The sequence below is a fragment of the Humulus lupulus genome, chromosome 2, assembly GCF_963169125.1.
Source record: "Humulus lupulus chromosome 2, drHumLupu1.1, whole genome shotgun sequence".
NCBI lineage: Eukaryota > Viridiplantae > Streptophyta > Magnoliopsida > Rosales > Cannabaceae > Humulus > Humulus lupulus.
In genome coordinates, this window is record NC_084794.1 from 6,014,879 (window position 1) to 6,034,875 (window position 19,997).

Genomic DNA, 19,997 nt, shown 5'->3' on the forward strand with positions numbered 1-19,997 from the left:
ATATAAATATATATTATATATACTAACACACAATAAAAGTAAGTCGTAGTGAAGAAATCGGAAAACAGAGAAGACATGTTTTCTCGTTTTCAATTTTATAGGTAAAAGCTAAAAATCATATTTAAGATTTTGTTAGGAAATAACCAATCATTCATGAATTGGTCCACTTATTTTTAGTTTTTGGAATCATAAAATTGAGTCCTACGAGAAAAAGAAAAAAAGCAAACACGGTTTGGATATCCTATTCATCTATGAGAAGAAGAGAAAAGGTAATTGGATTTCCTATTCAGCTACGAGAAGAGAAAAGGTAAACAGTACCATGCCCAATATTCCGGGTTGGGGTGTATTTATATGATTGATTTTTAAAAGTTTTCATATACAACTTGGAAGATGAGATGGGAATAGTCTCAAATAGCATTTATAGGAGAGATCTTAAGGTGGGACAGCACATATACTCTTACAGAGCCTTCCACACTTATGCTCACCACGGTCAGTCAGAATACACCAATTATTCTAACTATTTTTCTTATTAATTAAGCTACTAAAAAAATATTATGTTTTTTTTTTCTTTCAAAACAATTCTCATATATATTTTAATTTTCATTGAATATATAATTTCTCATTACTAAAATAATTTTAGATTTTAAATTTTCAATTCTTATACTATATTATTCATTAATTTTCTTATTGAAATACAAACTTATTATTCACCCATCCTTCTATTTTAAAAAAAATAAAATAAAAAATAATAAACTAATTTCATAAATATTATATTATATTATGTATCGTGAATACATTAGAATCAGCCACAACCCACAAGATTAATATATCCTTAACAAAATTTGAAACCCAATTAGTAAAAAAGATCCAATAAATTAAAAATAGTATTAGCCCCACCAAAAATTTAATTCAGGCCATTATAGTGTCGTTTTATAATATATTTGTAACTATATAGTATTAAAATAAAAAACAAAATAAATACTTGATAATTTCATTTCTATCTTCACTATATGCAGGAATATATTTGTATTTGTATTTGTCTAAAATAAAAATAAAAATAAAAATGAGTACTTTATAATTTCATTTGTTTTTTATAGTAATTTAATTTCTATCTTGTATATATACATATGCAGGAATATATGTAGGAAATGATATGGTAATCCACTATACCAAGACCGAACCCGAACCCGATCCAATTCACCAAGCGGCAGGAGGCTGCAAAGTATGTGGTTACCAACCAAAAGCGCAACGAGGAGTGGTGAAATCGTGCTTGGATTGCTTTCTCATCAACCGCTTCCACAGGCTCCTCCGCTTCGACTACGGCGTCTCGCCCGTCCACTTTTGGGTCAAAAACATCGGAACATGTAGCCTTGACGTATGCGACCCCCCAGATCTGGTCATCCATCGAGCCACTCGGATGCTGGTCGAACACAACGATAACAGAGGAGGCAAGTTCGGCCAATACGATATTCTCAACAACAACTGCGAGTCTTTCGCAGTCTACTGCAAGACTGGGATTCGTTCAAGCGCCCAAGCTCAATCTTTGAAGGCCAAATTTATGATTTTTTTCAAAAATATCACCGAGAAGCCTCTGACTTTAGAAAATTTGATTAGCACTTTTGCTGAAATGGTCTTTAGTTATAAGATTGAAGTGCTTCGACAACATGCTATAAAGGAGTTTGAGCAGCATCGACGAAGCAACGATGTTCCTATGAATTATCATGATATTATTCAAGTCGATAAGGTGAAAATCTTATGAAATATGATCATTGCATAGTAATTAAACGAAATTAGAACAGATTAGATTGTTACTACAGAGTTATAGTATGTGTAGAGAGTAATTATTTGCTATCGAGTGTATTCCATTTTCCTTGTGTATTTTCATCATACATACATGCTATCCCATGTATTTTCCTTTCTGTATTTTCTCTATTGAGCCTATGAAGTTTCCTCTTGCAGTGTTGATTGTCAGTAAATGTTATATATATATATATTTATGTATATGTTGATTGTCAGTGAATGTTATATTCAAAGTTGATGATGTTCTTAGCAACCATTTGTTAATTTCAGTTGAATTCGGTTGTTCTATTTGAAAAAGGAAAGTTAAATCTAATTACCAAACAGTTGCTATGGTAATTTGGTTTTCTTTTTCTCTTTCCCTTTCGTTGCTATTGCAAATCTTCCAGTTAGGACTAATTTGGGTATTTTTGCTCTTAAATCATGGCTTAGATTAGCCAGGGGTGATCCTATAATCCTTGCAGATTTATTATATTTATGGCAAAATAATAAGCTTCAGTCTTCAGGAAATTTGTTGTTGAATGTTTTAGCTTTCTTTATTGCAGATCCTCCCTTCGGCATACCATGCCCAGGAATGGTGAATATGACTTGTGAATTATCAAAGTGATCAGCAATTGACGATTCAATTTTATAAATTCTTTGCAAAGTAAGCTCTTTCTCTTGGTTGCTTGTGTGTTTATTTACTGCTTCCATTTGATCTTGTACAATCTTTCAAGCGTTTATCATTTGGTCAACTATGAAATTCAATCAATGTGTCCAAGAAAAAGTTCCCGCCTTTTGTTTTTTAAGCCAAGCCTAATTTTGCTAGCAATACTAAACTACCAATCAAATGAATTACAGGGTCTGCGACGAAGCACTGTTTGGACCAGATCAATATGCTGAAAGAATGCATCGTCAAGAACTACTACAAGAGCAGGTAAACATGACCAAATTTCGCAAAATCTGCACTGATAAAAATGATTGATTTTTCTGAAGTAGAGTGAATCTTATTTCAGCAACTTGAGATTCTAAAGCTTATGCGCAAGTTGGACCTTAATGATCAATCTTACAATTCTCGAGGTCATTGGCATGTTTTACATAGTTTAGTAGTGACTTTATCATAATCCAAATTTAATTTTAAGTTCTCTATTATGTTCTCTAAAGTTGCATCAGCAGATGAAAAATGCTGACTTTGATTTTGAGGTATCAGTTTTGTCAGAAGAGCAGATTCAAGATATTGTTTCGCAGAGGATTTCGCCATTATACAAGTCAAGGTAGATCAAAAACTTATAAATTCAATGAAATGGCGTATTTGTTTGACTGCAAATATTTCAGGCTTTCCCTTTACTTTTGTGGCATGTCTCAAAACAAATTCGAGCCTTGTGTTTAATTAATATGTTTGTTTTTTCCTCAATGAATTCGGTCATTCTGCTTTCACTTGCTGTCATAAAATCACATATAAAGAACAAAGTAGGTTTCTATAGAAGGAAATTGATAAAAGAAAACCATTTTTCCATTAAGTAGAGTAAACTTCTTGAACATTAGCAACTTGATCACCATTTTGACAACAATTTAAGTCACTACCACATTTCCCGTCTTGTCAAGACTCACGGTTACTGTGTCCCCTTCTTTAATGTCTCCTCTCAGAATTTTCTCAGCCAAGCTATCTTCCAAGAGACTCACAATTGCTCTTCTCAATGACCTAGCACCATACATTGGATTAGTTCCCTCCTTAACCAACTTCTCTTTGAACTCAGACGTCACCACCAGGAAAATGTTCTTTTCTTCAAGTCTTTGAATAACATCTTTCAGCATAATGTCCATTATCTGTTTCAGCTGAACATCATCAAGTTGCTTAAATACCACCACTTCATCAAGCCTGTTCAAGAACTCAGGCCTGGATTTTTTTCTAAGCTCATCTGCAACTGCCATCTTCACTTGCCCAAAATCAAACTGATCCCCATGAACAATCACTTTGTTGCCAATATTTGAGGTCAATATGATAAGAGTATTTTTAAAATCCACTGTTTTACCCTTACCATCTGTGAGCCTGCCGTCTTCCAAAATCTGAAGTAGAACGTTAAAAATGTCTGTGTGAGCCTTTTCAATCTCATCGAAGAGGATCAGAGAGTGTGCCCTGCGCCGAACAGTTTCTGTCAGTTGTCCACCTTCATTATGGCCTATATAGCCAGGGGGTCATCCTATAAGCTTGGCAACATTATGCTTTTCCATGTACTCGCTCATGTCAAGCCTGACAATGGATTCTTTTGAGCCAAAATACTCAACAGCCAATGTATTGGCCAACTCAGTTTTGCCAACCCCAGTTGGACCTGTGAACAAGAAGCTTGCTGGCCGGCTGGGGTCTCTTATTCCAGCACGAGATCGGCGAATGGCACGGCTAATTGCCTCCACAGCTTCATGTTGTCCTATAACTCTTTTGTGTAATGTTTTCTCCATGTTGAGCAACTTTTCTGATTCAGAGGGTGAGAGTTTCTCCAATGGAATTCCTGTCCAGGAAGAAACCAAATGTTGGATATCTTCCTCTGTAACCATCGCATGACCATTGGTTGTTACTTCTGTTTTCTGAAGTTGAGCTCGGGAACCAGCGTGGTCAATCAAGTCTATTGCCTTATCAGGGAGAAATCTATCCCTGAAAGCAAATGTTTGAAATGAACCCACAAAACAAAATATCTACCTATTCACTTGAAAAAAAAAAAAAAAAGCAGTGAAAAACAATTACTTGATGTACTGTTTTGACAAACAAGCAGCTGCAACTATTGCCTTTCGTGAATACTCAACATTATGAAAACTCTCATACTTCTCTTGTAAACCTTTCAATATTTCGATTGTATCATCAACGGATGGTTCTGTTACTTCAACTGTTTGAAACCTTCTCTTTAAAGCTGAGTCTTTTTCAATATACTTCCTATATTCATCCAGAGTAGTAGCACCAATACACTGCACCAAGATAGAAGAATTTGCATATAATTCTAAAGAAAAATACACGTGCTTAAAACCTTAAAATGACTAACCTTTAGAACCCCTCTTGCTAGAGCAGGTTTTAAGATGTTAGCAGCATCAAGAGCATATCCTCCAATAAGAGTGTGAAGCTCATCAATGAAGAGGATTATTGCCCCTTTATTGTTCTCAACCTCATCAACAACCTTAATCAATCTCTCCTCAAATTCTCCACGATATATAGCACCAGCAATGAGTCAACCCATTTCCAGAGAAAATACCTGCATCAAAGCAATTTTCTCAAGAAAAATGGCAGCTCTAATGTTTCAACTCCCATTATGTTTAAACTGTTCATACCTTTTTTCCCTGAAGTTTATTTGGAACTTGAGCTTTAACAATGGCCTGAGCTAGGCCTTCTGCAATTACAGTCTTCCCTACACCAGGTTCGCCAATAAGGCAAGGGTTGTTTTTACTTCTCTTACATAGTATCTGCACTACACTTTCCACTTCTTGTTTTCTTCCAATTAATGGCTCAAGCTTACCCTGAATGACAAACATTTATATACTAAATACTATAAATACATCAAAGAATAATGCTGAAATTCATTTGGGATTACCTCCTGGGCCATTTTGGTCAAATCTGAACCATACTTCTGAAGAGTTGGAACCTGATGAAATTGCTGCTCTTTGTAACCAAGCTTCTCCATTGCACTTTCAAGTTGAATTTGTGTGTTTTCAAAAGTTTCATCTTGTAGTTCTTATGTACTATGATAATTACACATTCCAATGTCTCGTAGGATACAATGGTACATATTTCGAAGAGTTCAAGGAGTGACACTGACACATTACATGGTAATAGAATCAACGCAATATAAAGCATTTAAGTTTTGGATTATATGGGGTTAATTTCAGTTGCTCTCCTTGGATTCCAAAATAGAGCCAAGACATTTAACTAACATATGTTATAATATAAAGGAAGGAATGGTTTTTGTGACACTGATAATTGTGAAAGGCAACTTGTTTAGTCATCAATCTCAATTAAGTTTTGGACTATATGGGGTTAATTTCATAACCATCACTTTTTTTTTAAATGATCACCACCGAATTTAAAATTAAAGGTTTGTACAGTTCACTAGTTGTTGAAAAAGGGAAAAATATCAGTAATATTATATTATTGATTATAATATCTTTGTAGATATTTTGTACATTTACTCGGTATCTTCCTTTAGGGAAACCGAATAGTTTGTTTCCTATTTATTTTTCTTTCCAGATTCTTAGGTTTAGTGTTGACCTAGAATATTTGATAGTTAATAGCAGATTTGTACAAATTTGTTTATAGCTTGTACCAACCTAATTAAAGGCTCTTTTCTCTATCAATAATATACAAAAAATTACCCTAATTCACATGGTATCTAAGCCACCCTAAAACAACCATTGTACCTCATTTTTTTTTCACTACCAAATCCTTTTTTCATTCCAGCAGTTGGCCATGTCTGAAGAATCATCTGAAACTACTCTCATTCCTCCAAACCCACCTGCCACAAAGAACACCACTCATTTATCCAATACTGATTCCCACCTAGTTCAAATCACCACTATTTGTCTAAATGGGGATAATTTTTTACGTTGGTCGTAGTCTGTTCGGATGTACATCAGGGGGAGGGGAAAGATTGGGTACCTGACAGGAGAAACGAAGAAACTAGCACCTGAGGATCCGCCTTATTCGACCTGGGACGTAGAAAACTCGATGGTGATGACTTGGCTCGTGAATGCAATGGATGAGGATATTAGTTCGAACTACATGTGCTACTCCATGACTATGGATCTTTGGGACAATGTGAATGAGATGTACTCTGACTTAGGGAATCAATCCCAAGTGTATGAATTGATTTTGAAGCTTGGTGAAATTCGAAATGGGGACAATTCTGTTACCAGGTATTTTAATTCTTTGAAACGTCTTTGGCAAGACTTGTATCTCTTTAATGACTATGAATGGAAATCTACTGATGGTGCTGCACACAACAAGAAAACAATGGAGGCATATCGTATCTATAAATTTCTTGCAGGACTTAATGTTGAATTTGATGAGGTTCGAGGTCGGATTATTGGTAGGACTCCTCTACCCTCAATTGGTGAGGTGTTTGCTGAGGTTCGAAGGGAAGAGAGTCGTTGTCATGTAATACTTGGAAAAAATCCTATGGGAAACATTGAAAATTCTGCCCTTGTTGGGATTGATGCCACAACCCATAAAGTTGCTGGTTATCCACCGAAAACTGAGGAGAAACCACGAGTATGGTGTGATTTTTGCAACAAACCACGCCATACACATGAAACCTATTGGAGGATTCATGGCAAACCACCGAATTGGAAAATCAGTAGATCTGGTGATTGAAACAACTGCTCCATCCCCATTGCAAATGAAGCTGAGACAAGTCCTTTCAACAAGGAGCAGATGGATCACCTTCTGAAGCTGTTGAAATCCAATTCCTCATCTAGTATTCCTAGTGCTTCTCTGGCACAAACAAGTAGTATTCCCAATGCTTTTTCTAGCCATTTACATTCTACTCCATGGATTATTGATTCTAGAGCTTCTAATACTAGTTCATCCAATTTATTTCATACTTATTCACCATGTTCAGGTTCTAATAATTAGAATCGTCGATGGTAGTTTGTCACCTATTGTCGGAAAATGCTTAATAAAATTAACTCAGAATATAGATCTTAAATTTGTACTTCATGTCCTTAAATTAGCCTGCAATCTTCTTTCTGTTAGTTCGTTAACAAAAGATTCTAATTGTTTTGTCATTTTCTATGATTCCTACTGTGAATTTCAGGACTGGAACTTTGGGAAGATGATTGGCAGTGCTAAGTTGATTGATGGACTCTACTATTTTGATGACAACAACTCTAGCAATAAACAAGCTCAGGGCCTTAGTAGTGTTAGTTCTATTTCTGTTTCTGAACAAATAATGCTTTGACACTTAAGACTTGGACATCCTAGTTTTCTTTATCTTAAACACTCGTTTCCTACTTTATTTAAAGGTTAGCATATTTCATATTTACTAGATATAAACAATGTGCAATATACACGTTTGCTTAGTTTTATTTATAGAATTTATTAATTATTTTTATTAAATTTATATTAATGTCATATAAATTTCAAATAAATATCCTATTTTAATTAAATAATTTATTTATTTTTGTTTAAGTTTATGTTTGTTCTAGTTTTTTAATTTGAGAGTGACAACAAGAGATTGTATATTATATATTTAATGTAATATTAAATATTATACATGAATTTTAAATTTAAGTTTCTTGCTAGTTTTTAAAAAAAAAAACAATTTGTTACTAATTCACAGATTATATTTTATGTTTAATATGATATTATTCTAATGAGTTTAAGTTTAATTCAATTTTATTTAAGTTATAAAACGTATGCTTTTATTATTTTTAAATAATTATCTCAAAAATATCATATTTTAATTTGTTTACTTATTTATTATTTTTAAATAATTATCATTGTAAAATATCTTATTTTAATTTTTTTTAATTATTTATTTTATTTTATTTTATTTAAGTTTAAGTGTTTACAAACTACCGTTAAATATAAGAATAATTTGTTAAAGTTAACATTAAAAAAAATAAAAAACTGTTAAAACCAAGAATTTCCGTTATCTACGCACTTATTATATAGAAGAGATATTGTGAAAGTTGTTGTTTGACTAAAAGTCATCCCAATTCTTATCGTCCAAAACCATATACGTCTTCAAAACCATTTTACTTAATTCATAATGATGTTTGGGGACCATTTAGAGTTGCTACTATATCTAGAAAAAAATGGTTTGTGACCTTTATTAATGATCATACTCGTTTATGTTGGATTTACTTGAAGACTGAAAAATCTGATGTTGAAAAATTGTTCCAAGATTTTTACATGATGATTGAAACTCAATTTCAAACGAAAATTAGCATCTTTTGCATTGATAATGGCACTGAATATTTTAATAATTTTTTGAGTGATTTTCTGAAAGAAAAAGGAATTCTACATCAATCTACTTTTGTTGACACCCCTCAACAAAACGGAATTGTTGAAAGAAAAAATAGGAATTTACTTGAAGTAGCACGTGCTTTAATGTTTTCTATGCATGTCTCCAAGTATCTTTGGGGAGAAACTATTTTAACAGCTACTTATTTAATTAATAGATTGCCTACACTCGCTCTATAATATAGCACACCAATAGAATGTTTTCAAAAATAATTTCCTTCATCACGAATGTATTCAAATTTGCCTTAAATTTTTTTTGGCTGCATTGTCTTTGTTCATATCCCTAATAATAATCAATCCAAACTTGATCCTAAGGCTACTAAATGTGTTTTTATAGGGTATGCTTCTAATAAACGGGGCTACAAATGCTATAATCCCCAAACGTAAAAAATTTATGTCAGTATGGATGTTACATTCTATGAAAATCAACCCTATTTTGAAAAACATCCTCTTCATGGGGAGAATAAAATGGAAGAGGAAGATAATTTTTGGCATTTATCGTCTAATCCTTTGCTTACTTTGATTATTTCTAATCAAGGTATGGAACAACGTGTTACAATTAACAAAGATAATGTAGAAAATTCTAGAACTATAGTGCCAAGTATTATTGTATCTAAAACAGGGGGAGAAACACTACAAACTAATCCTGAACTTAGGGTTTGCACTCGGAGAAGGACTCATCATCAAAGTCAGCCTACTCCTCTTAGCACTGACCAATCTCAACCTTTGGGAATTGGACCTCCAAATATCACAAGTAACTCTAATCCATCATGTTCTATTCCTGTGCCACCTTCTAGCCAAGAGACATTTGACCTTGACATTCCTATAGCCATTAGAAAGGGTACTCGTACGTACATCAAATATCCCTTAGCTAAATATCTCTCATATACAAAACTCTCATCCAACCATAAAGCATTTACTTCAAAAATCTCAAACTTGTTTGTCCCGAGAAACATTCAGGAAGCTCTTGATGATCCAAATTGGAAATTAGCAATGATGGAAGAGATGAATTGTAACGTCCTACTACCTTAGAGTCGTTACTAAGTGAGTTTAAAACGTGCAAATAACTCGCTAAGCGAGGTTTTTAGAACAAAAGTGTGATTAAACAAGAAGTCAAGGCTGTAATCTTTAAAAAGTACTCTATTTCATTAAAAGTTCAAGAGTTTAACATTCGGGATCCCAAAATGAGGTTTGTAAAATATTTACAAATTCTAAATAGGTTTACAGATGACTAGTTATCAAAAACATAGTTTAATACAGCCATTTCTCAAAATGCCCCCAACCAAAGAAGTCAGGCAGGCCAAACATGTACGCGTCGCCCCCACGCTCTTCGTACTCATGGCTGGTTGACTTTCTCCCTGCCCTTACCTGCAACACAGAGCACCCGTGAGCCGAAGCCCAGCAAGAAAACTCATACAGCACATGACATACGCATAACATAACCATCACTATAACAGATAACTCACAGATAAACAGACAGTCCATAAGATTTAAACACATGTACGGCCATGCCGTCCCAGAAGCGTTACCAAAGCCTGGGTTCACGGTCCACACCATAAGGATATCCCATGTATCCATTGGGGTCTCACCCTGACCATAAGCACTCCATGTGCTAAGTGGTATTCCCGGCCCCACTGCCATTCTCGGCCTTCGCCGTTCATCCTACTATATCCACACACATAGCATACCTAAATGGCATTCAAGCATATAGTAATTCAATCAAAACTACACCCTAACAATAATGCAATCTAGGGTCGTGCCCTGCAACAACACTATGGGCCCACGCCCTGCTCTACGGGTGCTACAGTTTTCTTACTTGTATCCCGAGCTTCACAATGCATCAAAGTCACGAGCACGGTTCTCTATCCCGAGCCTCTCCGAAGACCTAGTCACAACACATATAAAACATCCTTTAATACTAACAAATCCAAAACCACTTCCCGGGACCAATCCCACACTCTCGGAACCTCTAATTCCCTAAAACAATGTATTGGAACCATCCCTCGAGCTCCCGAGCAAAAGCCCTAAAAATGCAATATTTGACTGTCAAAAATAGCCTAGGGCCGCGACACTCCCATCAAGGGCCGCGGCGCCCAAAAGCTTTTCCCTGATCCTGATGCAAGCCTGCGCCGCAGCACCAAAGAACAGGGTTGCGGCGCCCCTACGCGAACCCAGATTTCTAGGTTTTCTCCTGCATTTTTCCCGAGCCAAAACAACTCCAATTCAACCCAAACAAATACCTAAGCCCCAAAATCAATTTAAAACCCCAAATGAACCCTTTAACAACCTATAAACATCAAAAACAAACTCAATTACACAATCACACTCAAAATCCATTCTTGAGTTTCAGTTTTCAGAAACTCAAACCATGGCTTCTAAGACCTAAACCAGAGCTTGAAAAATATAAACCATGCCTCTAAAATCTCAAACCATATCAGATACGAAATTCAAACATCATAAAAACTCTTACCTCAATCAAGAATTTAGCTTGAATTCACCTTAAACCCAGCTTCAAGCCACTTCCCCCTTGATTATCCAAACTGAATTTTCCATGATAAACCAGCCATAACTATCTTTCAATTCTCATTCTTACTTTCTAAAATCAAACTTAAAACTCAGTAAAACAGGGAGAATTCTTACCTCAGAACAATCTTGATTTATGATCAACTTGATCACCTTAAACCACCTTGATTCTCCTCCTAGGTCTCCCAACTTCAGCCTTCCTCTTCTTCCCTTTTCTTCTGGCTTTTTCCTCAAATTTCAGCATAAACCCCAATTGTGACTAAGTGTAAAACGTGAATCCTTTTTCCCTCAGCTGAACCTTATCTAACCCTTGCCTAATGACCACTTTACCCTTCCATCTATTTCCCCTTCTAACTAAACCCCAAGGCCCTTTTTATCATTTCTACTTTCTTACAATTCTACCACTTCTTTCATCTAAACTTGTTACCCTTGCTAATTACCAATGATTACTCAAGTTACTCAATCACCAATAACCATTAACCACTTATTCTCAACCCAATTACAAAATTCCCAAAATACCCCTAGGCTCCTCCTGAGCCGGGTATAAAATCCCGTTGTGACTTTTATGTTAACTAGCTCCCTAGGACCGTCTCGGCATGTGCATCACATAAATATCACCATACCCACGTGGTACAAATCACATAATACAATTATCACGTTTATGCCCTCAGCGGGCTAAAATTACCAGTTTAAACATGCATTCTAATCACATATTCATTCAAATTCATATATTATCATGATAATTCACTTATTGCCCTCCAAGCACGCTAATCAAGGTCCTAAACCTTATTAGCAAATTGGGGTGTTACATGAATGCTCTTAGGAGAAGTGGTACTTGAGAGGTTGTTAGTTTACTAAATGGAAAAATGACAGTAGTGGGTAGATGGATTTTTACGGTAAAATGCAAGGCTGATGGCAGTATAGAAAGGTATAAGGCAAGATTAGTGGCTAAGGGGTTTACTCAAACACATGGGATTGACTACCAAGAAACCTTTGCCCCAATAGCTAAGGTAAACTCCATACGAATCTTGTTATCTCTACTTGTAAATTTTAATTGGCAGCTACACCAATTAGATGTAAAGAATGTCTTTCTTAATGGAGATCTAGAAGAAGAAGTATTTATGAATCTACCACTCGACTTTGAGGAAAAAATGGGTTCTAACACAGTTTGTAGATTAAAGAAATCTTTATAGGGCCTTAAACAATCTTCTAGAGCTTGGTTTGAGAGATATGGGAAAACTGTAAGGAGTTGTGGTTACACTCAGAGTCAAGTTGATCATACCATGTTCTACAAACATGGGAAAGAAGGCAAGGTAGCTATATTGATTGTCTATGTTGATGACATAATTTTGACTGGAGATGACAGTGAAGAATTACAAAAACTGAAAACCAAAATGGCTGTTGAGTTTGAGATCAAAGATTTGGGTATACTCAAATACTTTCTTGGAATGGAGTTTGTTAGGTCCAAAGAAGGTATTTTGGTAAGTCAATGTAAATATGTTATTGATTTGCTTAATGAGACAGGAATGACAGGATGTAAACCAGATTCACCTATTGAACCCAACTTGAAACTTCAACCTTCTAAAGAAGAAGAAGTCATAAATAAAGAGCAGTACCAAAGGCTAGTTGGAAGACTGGTCTACTTGTCACATACTCGTCCGGATATAAAATTTGTTGTGAGCATGGTAAGTCAATTCATGCACTCTCTATGACAAGTACACTTTGATGCCGTTTATAGAATTCTCATATATCTAAAAGGATCACCTAGAAAAGGCCTATTATTCAGCAATCATGGCCATTTACAAGTGGGAGCCTATACAGATGCAGACTGGGTTGGGAGTTCAGTTGATAGACGTTCAACGTCAGGTTGTTGTACCTTTGTTGGAGGAAATCTCGTCACTTGGCGTAGTAAAAAACAAAATGTAGTAGCAAGAATGTAACGCCCTGGATAGCCAAGACCGTTACACTGTGTGTTTATAAAGTGCCAGACTTGCTAATCAAGTCATTTAAATAAAATCGTGTTATTGAAACTATAAAGGAACTAGGGTTAAAAGCGTTTTGGTCTCAAAAGCCACATTTTCATTAAAAAGCATCATCTGTTACATGGGATCCCAAAAACAAAGACCGTTTACAAAAGACACAAGGTTTATGTACAACAACCGGCCATACTAAGGCAAAACAAGCAGTTAGGTGATCCCTGTCCTGGTCCACTCCTCGACCGTGGCGGTCGAACCACTGGCTATGTACATTCCACCTCGGAGCTCTCCACCTCAGGCTTGGTCCAGCTTGCCCTTACCTTTACCTGCACCACGTAGCACCCGTGAGCCAAGGACCAACAAGAAAACACAACAACAATAGAGCATAAACAATTAGCAGACAAGTCAACATCTCACATTGCATCACATAAACTCAGCCATATCATCAATCAGTATAATCAAGTATTCCACATACTAGGCATATCAATTCATAACATATACAGTACACAAATGATAACTAGGGCTAGCGCCCTCAGGCTGCTCCCTCCGTTATCCCGTTGTCCTTGGCTACCAGTGGCCAATCCGCGCCCTGTGCGCTAAAATCATGTACGACACTCTTAGACCGCTTTTACATGTCCCGTGGCGTAATACCAACATTGACACGATAGAACTCTCGGGAGCACTTAGTCCCATCACAATCATACAACCGGGTGCAGTTTTCTTACCTTTCAATTCACTAGTTTCCGATGCCTCAAAGCCGCGAGCACGGTCCTCTACCCCGAGCCTCTCCAAAGACCTAGTCACAACACAAATGAAACATCCTTTGTCACTAATCAATCCAAAACTACTTCCCGGAACCAATCCCACACTCTCGGAATCCCCCAAATCCCTAAAACAATGCACCGAAGACATCCCCCGAACCCCCAGAGCAAAGGCTCAAAATCGCAAAATCCCATGTTCTGAAATTGGCCTAGCGCCGCGGCGCCCAGCAAGTCAGAGAGCTTGCTCTGCCCAGAAATAGCCTCGCGCCGCGGCGCTCCTTCACGAACCCAGATTTTTGGGTTTTCCCTTGCGTTTTTCCCGAACCCAAATCTCTCCAAATCATCCCAAATTCATACCTAAGCCCCAAAACCAATTCAAAACCCCAAATAGACCATTCAACAACCTATAAACATTATAATCTAGCTCAATTACACAACCACTCACAGAATTCATACTTAAATTTCAGATTCAAACCCTTGAACCAAAACTTGAGAAAAGTGCAAACCAAACCTTTAGATTCTTAAACCATAACAGTTACGAAAATTAAACATGATACACTCTTACCTCAGTCAAGAACCCAGCTTGAATTCTCTTCAGCTCTAGCTTCAAATCACCTTCTCTTTTGATTATTTCAACTCTGAATTCATGCAAAACCAGCCACTAACTTGTTTCAATTCATGCTTATCCTCTAAAAACCATACTTGAAACTTAAACAAATCATAGACAAATCCTTACCTCTGAGTAATCTTGGCCTAGGCTTGATTTGATTACTTCAAACCCCTTGATTCTCCTTCCAAGACTCAAATTCAGCTTCCTTCTTCTACTTTTCTTTTACTCTATTTCTAGGTCTCCAAAATTCAGCATAAATCAATTTCCAAAGTGTTATACGTGATTACATTTTCCTTCAGCTGAAACTCATCTAAACCACTGCCAAAAGACTACCTTATCCCTCCACTAATACCCTTTCCTAACTAAACCTCAAGGGCACACTTGTCCTTTTACTTACATTACAATTCTACCACTTCTCCAACAAAACCTATTACTCTTTATGGTTACTAACAGTTACACAAGTTACCAAATCACCAGTTACCATTATCTAGCTTTCTAGGACCGTCTCGGCACGTGCATCACATTGATATCACCACACCCACGTGGTACAAATCACATAACATAATTATCACATAGTCATATAACATGCTTTAAATCATAATCATGCATCTTAATCATTAAAATCACACATAATTCCCATTATGCCCTCCAGGCACACTAATCAAGGCCCTTAAGCCTAATTAGTAAATTTGGGTCGTTACAAAGAAGTAGTGCAGAGGCTGAGTTCAGATCAGTTGCACTTGGAGTATGTGAAGTTTTGTGGATTAAAAGACTTCTGGAAGAGTAGAAAGTCTTTCATCCATTGCCTATGAAAGTGTATTGTGACAATAAAGCTACCATTTCTATTGCTCACAATCCAGTGCTCCATGATAGAACGAAGCACGTGGAAGTGGACAAACATTTCATTAAGGAGAAACTTGAATCTGGTCTTATATGCATGCCTTGAATTCCTACAACGGAACAGATAGCTGACATACTTACAAAGGGGCTTCCTACGAGACAGTTTGACAAATTGATGGATAAGCTGGCCATGAAGGATATTTTCAAACCAACTTGAGGGGGAGTGTTGAAAAAGGGGGAAAAATTAGTAATATTATATTATTGATTATAATATCTTTGTAGATATTTTGTACATTTACTCGGTAGCTTCCTTTAGGGAAACCAAATAGTTTGTTTCCTTTTTATTTTTATTTTTCTTTCTTGATTCTTAGGTTTAGTGTTGACCTAGAATATTTGATAGTTAATAGCATATTTGTACAGATTTCTTTATAGCTTGTACCAGCCTATTTAAAGACACCTTAGCGAGCCTAATAATCCTAGGCTGTGATGAGCCAGGATGTTGGTTATCTGCCCCAATGAGGAGACTGAGCTCCAATAATGCTCGGCCTCAAAAAATTCTCCCCTGGAGGTGGGAATGGCGGTTGGCTGGGAGGTGGATGGGTGATTCGCTGATTCCTCCATCAATGAGAATTTGAGTTCGCCCGGTTTAAATGCGACCGTCACTTTGAGAGTAGGGTCGAGAGGAATTGGTCTGGGCTCGGGGTCCGGGTCTGGATAGATTGCGACCCTAAGTTTCTTCCTCTTTCTCTCCTCGACCTCATCGATTTGGCGTCGAAAGTTAGCTCGGGTGTCCTCTTGCTCACACTTCAATTCGTGCTCCCGAATCAGCCGCTGGTTCCGAGTAAAGGGTGACTCTGGGCTCGGAGTTGTCGGTGAATAAGGAATTGCAAGTATTGACCCCCACCACTTTTTCCAAATTTTGCGACATCTAACAAGAAAGAAAAAGGGTGAGGGCCAGACGAACAAAAGATCAAGGATAAAAATCAAGACGGCCTGAGCTCGAATGCTCGAGACTATGAAACAAGCTCGATCAAAAGAACGAGATCAGGCTCAGAGCGTGTATTTGACACGAAGGGAGGAAAGTGGATTTATTTTTAAAAAGATCCCGAATTTTTAGGGAAAAAGTTGGCGGTTACTCAAAAATTGATATTTTTGGGAAATGTGCAATTTGAAAACCCTAATCCTATAACCCGTTTCTTGGTCTACATGATATGATGTTCGAAATCTAAATAACACAGTAAAAGCCATATTTGCAATTTTCTGGGCTTGGAAATCCGTAAATGTGCAAAAGCATTCTAGTACGAAACTAGTAAATGTGCATAAAGTGCTACAACATAAACATGCATGGAAAAACAGAATGTACATAAACATATGAGATCAAGAACAGATACTTACACAGTGTGGCTGGTGGGTATAGAAAAATCGATGACCGAAGAAGAGGTTTCGAAAACGATCTCACGGAGTCGAACAGGTCAACGTTGTTCTGTTTTCTTGGTTTGGAGAACATGCAAGAACTGGGCAAATCGGGTTCTGGTTTTCCTTCTCCTTTTTTTGAAAGCACAAAGACGTAAAAATGAAAGGAGGAAGACGACGGACTTATTTATAGGCAACAAAAGGATGTCAAACGACGAATTAATCTGGGCCCTTGGTCAGGTTTGGTATCTGATCGAACAAATGGGTACAAGCGTGGCAATGGTGGCAAAAAGGTGGTAGATGAGAAGACGTGGGCATGGTGCAAACATAGTTAAGTACCCTGATCATCCAATACCTGCCTGACGCGTGTCCACACTCGAGTGCAATTGATGGTACAGTTTCCAAGAAGGGCAGTTCAAAAGTTTCCTTCTCATGGGATTCGAACTAATACTTTTGAGGGGGCAAAATGGTACACCCAGATTTCGAGATAAGAAGTTATGGCCCAAAAAATTGGGCTTGTCAGGTGTGAGCTTGAAACATAGGCGGTCATCATATGACCCAACCATCAGACCTCTTTGAAGTAAACAACGACCTCGAGGATGTGCTCTGAGCTCGCAATGGCCATGGAATGACACTTGTATATATTTTTCCTTGATGCTTTCAGGCGAGATGGCTCAAGCTCGAGAAGTTCAAGCTCGAATATGACAGCATCGTCAATATATTTATTTGTTCCGAGTATAGCGCGAAGCTAGGTGACGGGCTCGTGATTGACTCATGGTCTCGGCAAGTTCAATACCAATTGCTGATATCGAAGATTTGATGAATCATTTGGGTTAATCAGTTATGTGTGAATATGTTTATTGTTGTACAATCCCAATATTTAAGGGATATCATTTAATCTGTTATCCTTTCCAATCTTCATGGGACATTTTCGTGTATAAAGGAAATAATGCATTGATTAGTATTATATTAATTGATTTACAAAATATCTTCCCGAGATATGTGGGAATGAATTCTGCAACCTTCTCTATAAATAGAGAAGAAAGTACCATTTGTAAAGGATTTTATAGATTTATGGAGAGAAAACTCTGGGCAACTCTTCTCTGAAAAGTTTCTAGAAAACTCCTAAGTCTTAATAACACAGACTCGTGGACTAGGCAGAGTTAACTGCTGAACCACGTAAAAATCCTCTTGTTTTCCTCTTTATTCATTTGCACCAATATTTGATTGTTTAATTGCTCTACTATTTAAGTTGACGAAAAATTGCATCAACAAGTTCTATTTTATTATTTATTTAGTTAGTATATTTGTAGTATATTTTTGTTTATGTTTTGTTAACTTTTTTAAAAATAATTATTTAATTTCGGGTTTAAGTATTTAAATGGGTATGTGTAATAAATTATGTGTTTTCTTTAAGTTTTTACTTTATTGTTTATTTAGTTAGAATAGTTTTAGTATATTTTTCTTTATATTTTGTTAACTTTTTCTTTTTTGTTGTTTATTGGTATATTTGAATAGGTTTTTTGTTGACGACTTTGTTGATGAGATCAAGCTTTAGAGGATTTTATATTGGAGGTAATATTTTTTACCTTAATATATAATTAAGATATTGAACTTAGTAGAATGTAGGAATTATAAATTAGTGAAGATAGGTTTTGGGACTATGTGCTGCGGTGATATAAGGCTGGAATTATGCCTGTTTGATTAATTGGTTTGTTGTGTTTATGTGATGAATATATGTTCATTTAAATTTGGGAAATGTGATAGAAATAGGGGAAATGTTGCCCATTTTTTTTAGATTTTTTATATGAGAATTATGCATGTGTTGATTGATTTGTTGAGCACTTTTGTGTATATTATGTGTTGTATACATGTACGTTTTAAATTTGGGAGATGTAATAGAAATAGGAAAAATGCTGCCCAAATTTTTTTGGACATATTGTTTCCTTTATTTACTTGTCAATTAGGTAATTCACGAACCTAATTATTAATGTTCGTTGCTTTGTTTGTTTGTTTGGTTTTTTTTTTGTGAAGTTTGACAATGGATAGAGATTGGATGTCAGCGGATAGGTTATCAGTGAAATATATGATACACACCGAAGACAAAAAGAGTCCATCAAACTAAAAGTTTGTGTTCCTAAGGTAAGTAAATTATTACTTATCGTATTAAAGTTTTTGACATATTTTTATTATAATAACTTGCTAAATATAATACTTACATTTGGATAACTATATTGTAATAGTATCGAAACCAAACTAGGCCACCGAGTGTGACTTTTACATTATGAAGTTTGCTAGAGAGTTGATTTCACAGCCTAGACCAAAGACCTACTTGAAAAATGAGGTATTGTTTTACCTTTTAATGTTAATTTAAACTATCGCTCATGATTTTATTTGGATAATTTATAACTTATTATTTTAAATATTTTCTAATTAGTTTACGAATACGACACTACATTCGGCTGACGAAATTAACGAGATACAGGATAGTGGACTGAATCAATTATGAGGTATCTCAGTTAGCAAATGAGCAAGTTGGTGAGGAAATTTTAGTTTAAGTGTTTAATACTTCGAAATTTAAAACACAAGTTATAACTATATACATAGATTGACTTTGAAATCTGAATTACTTTTGTAGATTTGATCACAAATGTTAACTTTATATAAATGTTTAAAAAAATTATGATGTTGTTATTTTGTTTATGCCGTTGTTTTTCTGTTTCTGCGGCTGTTTTTCTGCTGCGGTTTTTTTTTTTATTAAAATAGGCCAGAGAAATTGGCATAAACATTTCCAATTTCCATGGTTAATATTTTATGTGACAGTTCCTAACTGACGCAAAAAACACGTTTTTTAATATTTGTGACAGTTCCCCACCAACACAAATGCTAGGCGTTTGCGTCAGTGGGGAACTGCCACAAACGCCAGATTTGTGACAATTCCCTATTGACGCAAATGTCAGCCTGATTTGCGTCATGGAATTCCACGTCACATATAAAAATGACGCAAAAAATTAATATTATAATTATAATTATTTTTTTGTCGCAAATTATAATTATAATTATTATAATCAATAAGATAAAGAAAAGAATAAAGA

At 35.9% G+C, this 19,997-nt stretch overlaps 1 long non-coding RNA gene and 1 pseudogene across 3 annotated transcripts; one reads left to right on the forward strand and one right to left on the reverse strand.

The window, feature by feature from the left end:
• The first annotated feature begins 474 nt into the window (after positions 1-474).
• On the forward strand, positions 475-19,578 carry LOC133817063 (uncharacterized). 3 transcript variants are annotated; one of them, XR_009885496.1, is made up of 8 exons: positions 1,150-1,744; positions 2,343-2,443; positions 2,638-2,713; positions 2,793-3,050; positions 18,421-18,477; positions 18,937-19,044; positions 19,146-19,246; positions 19,340-19,578. It is a non-coding gene; the product is annotated as an uncharacterized LOC133817063 (long non-coding RNA). The 3 variants fall into 3 exon arrangements; XR_009885494.1 differs by lacking the exons at positions 18,421-18,477; positions 18,937-19,044; positions 19,146-19,246; positions 19,340-19,578 and adding exons at positions 475-489; positions 7,569-7,769 and having other exon boundaries at positions 1,134-1,744; XR_009885495.1 differs by lacking the exons at positions 18,421-18,477; positions 18,937-19,044; positions 19,146-19,246; positions 19,340-19,578 and adding an exon at positions 5,532-7,187 and having other exon boundaries at positions 1,153-1,744.
• Positions 3,282-4,473, reverse strand: LOC133817062 (chaperone protein ClpC1, chloroplastic-like; annotated as a pseudogene).
• Positions 19,579-19,997: the final 419 nt, after the last annotated feature.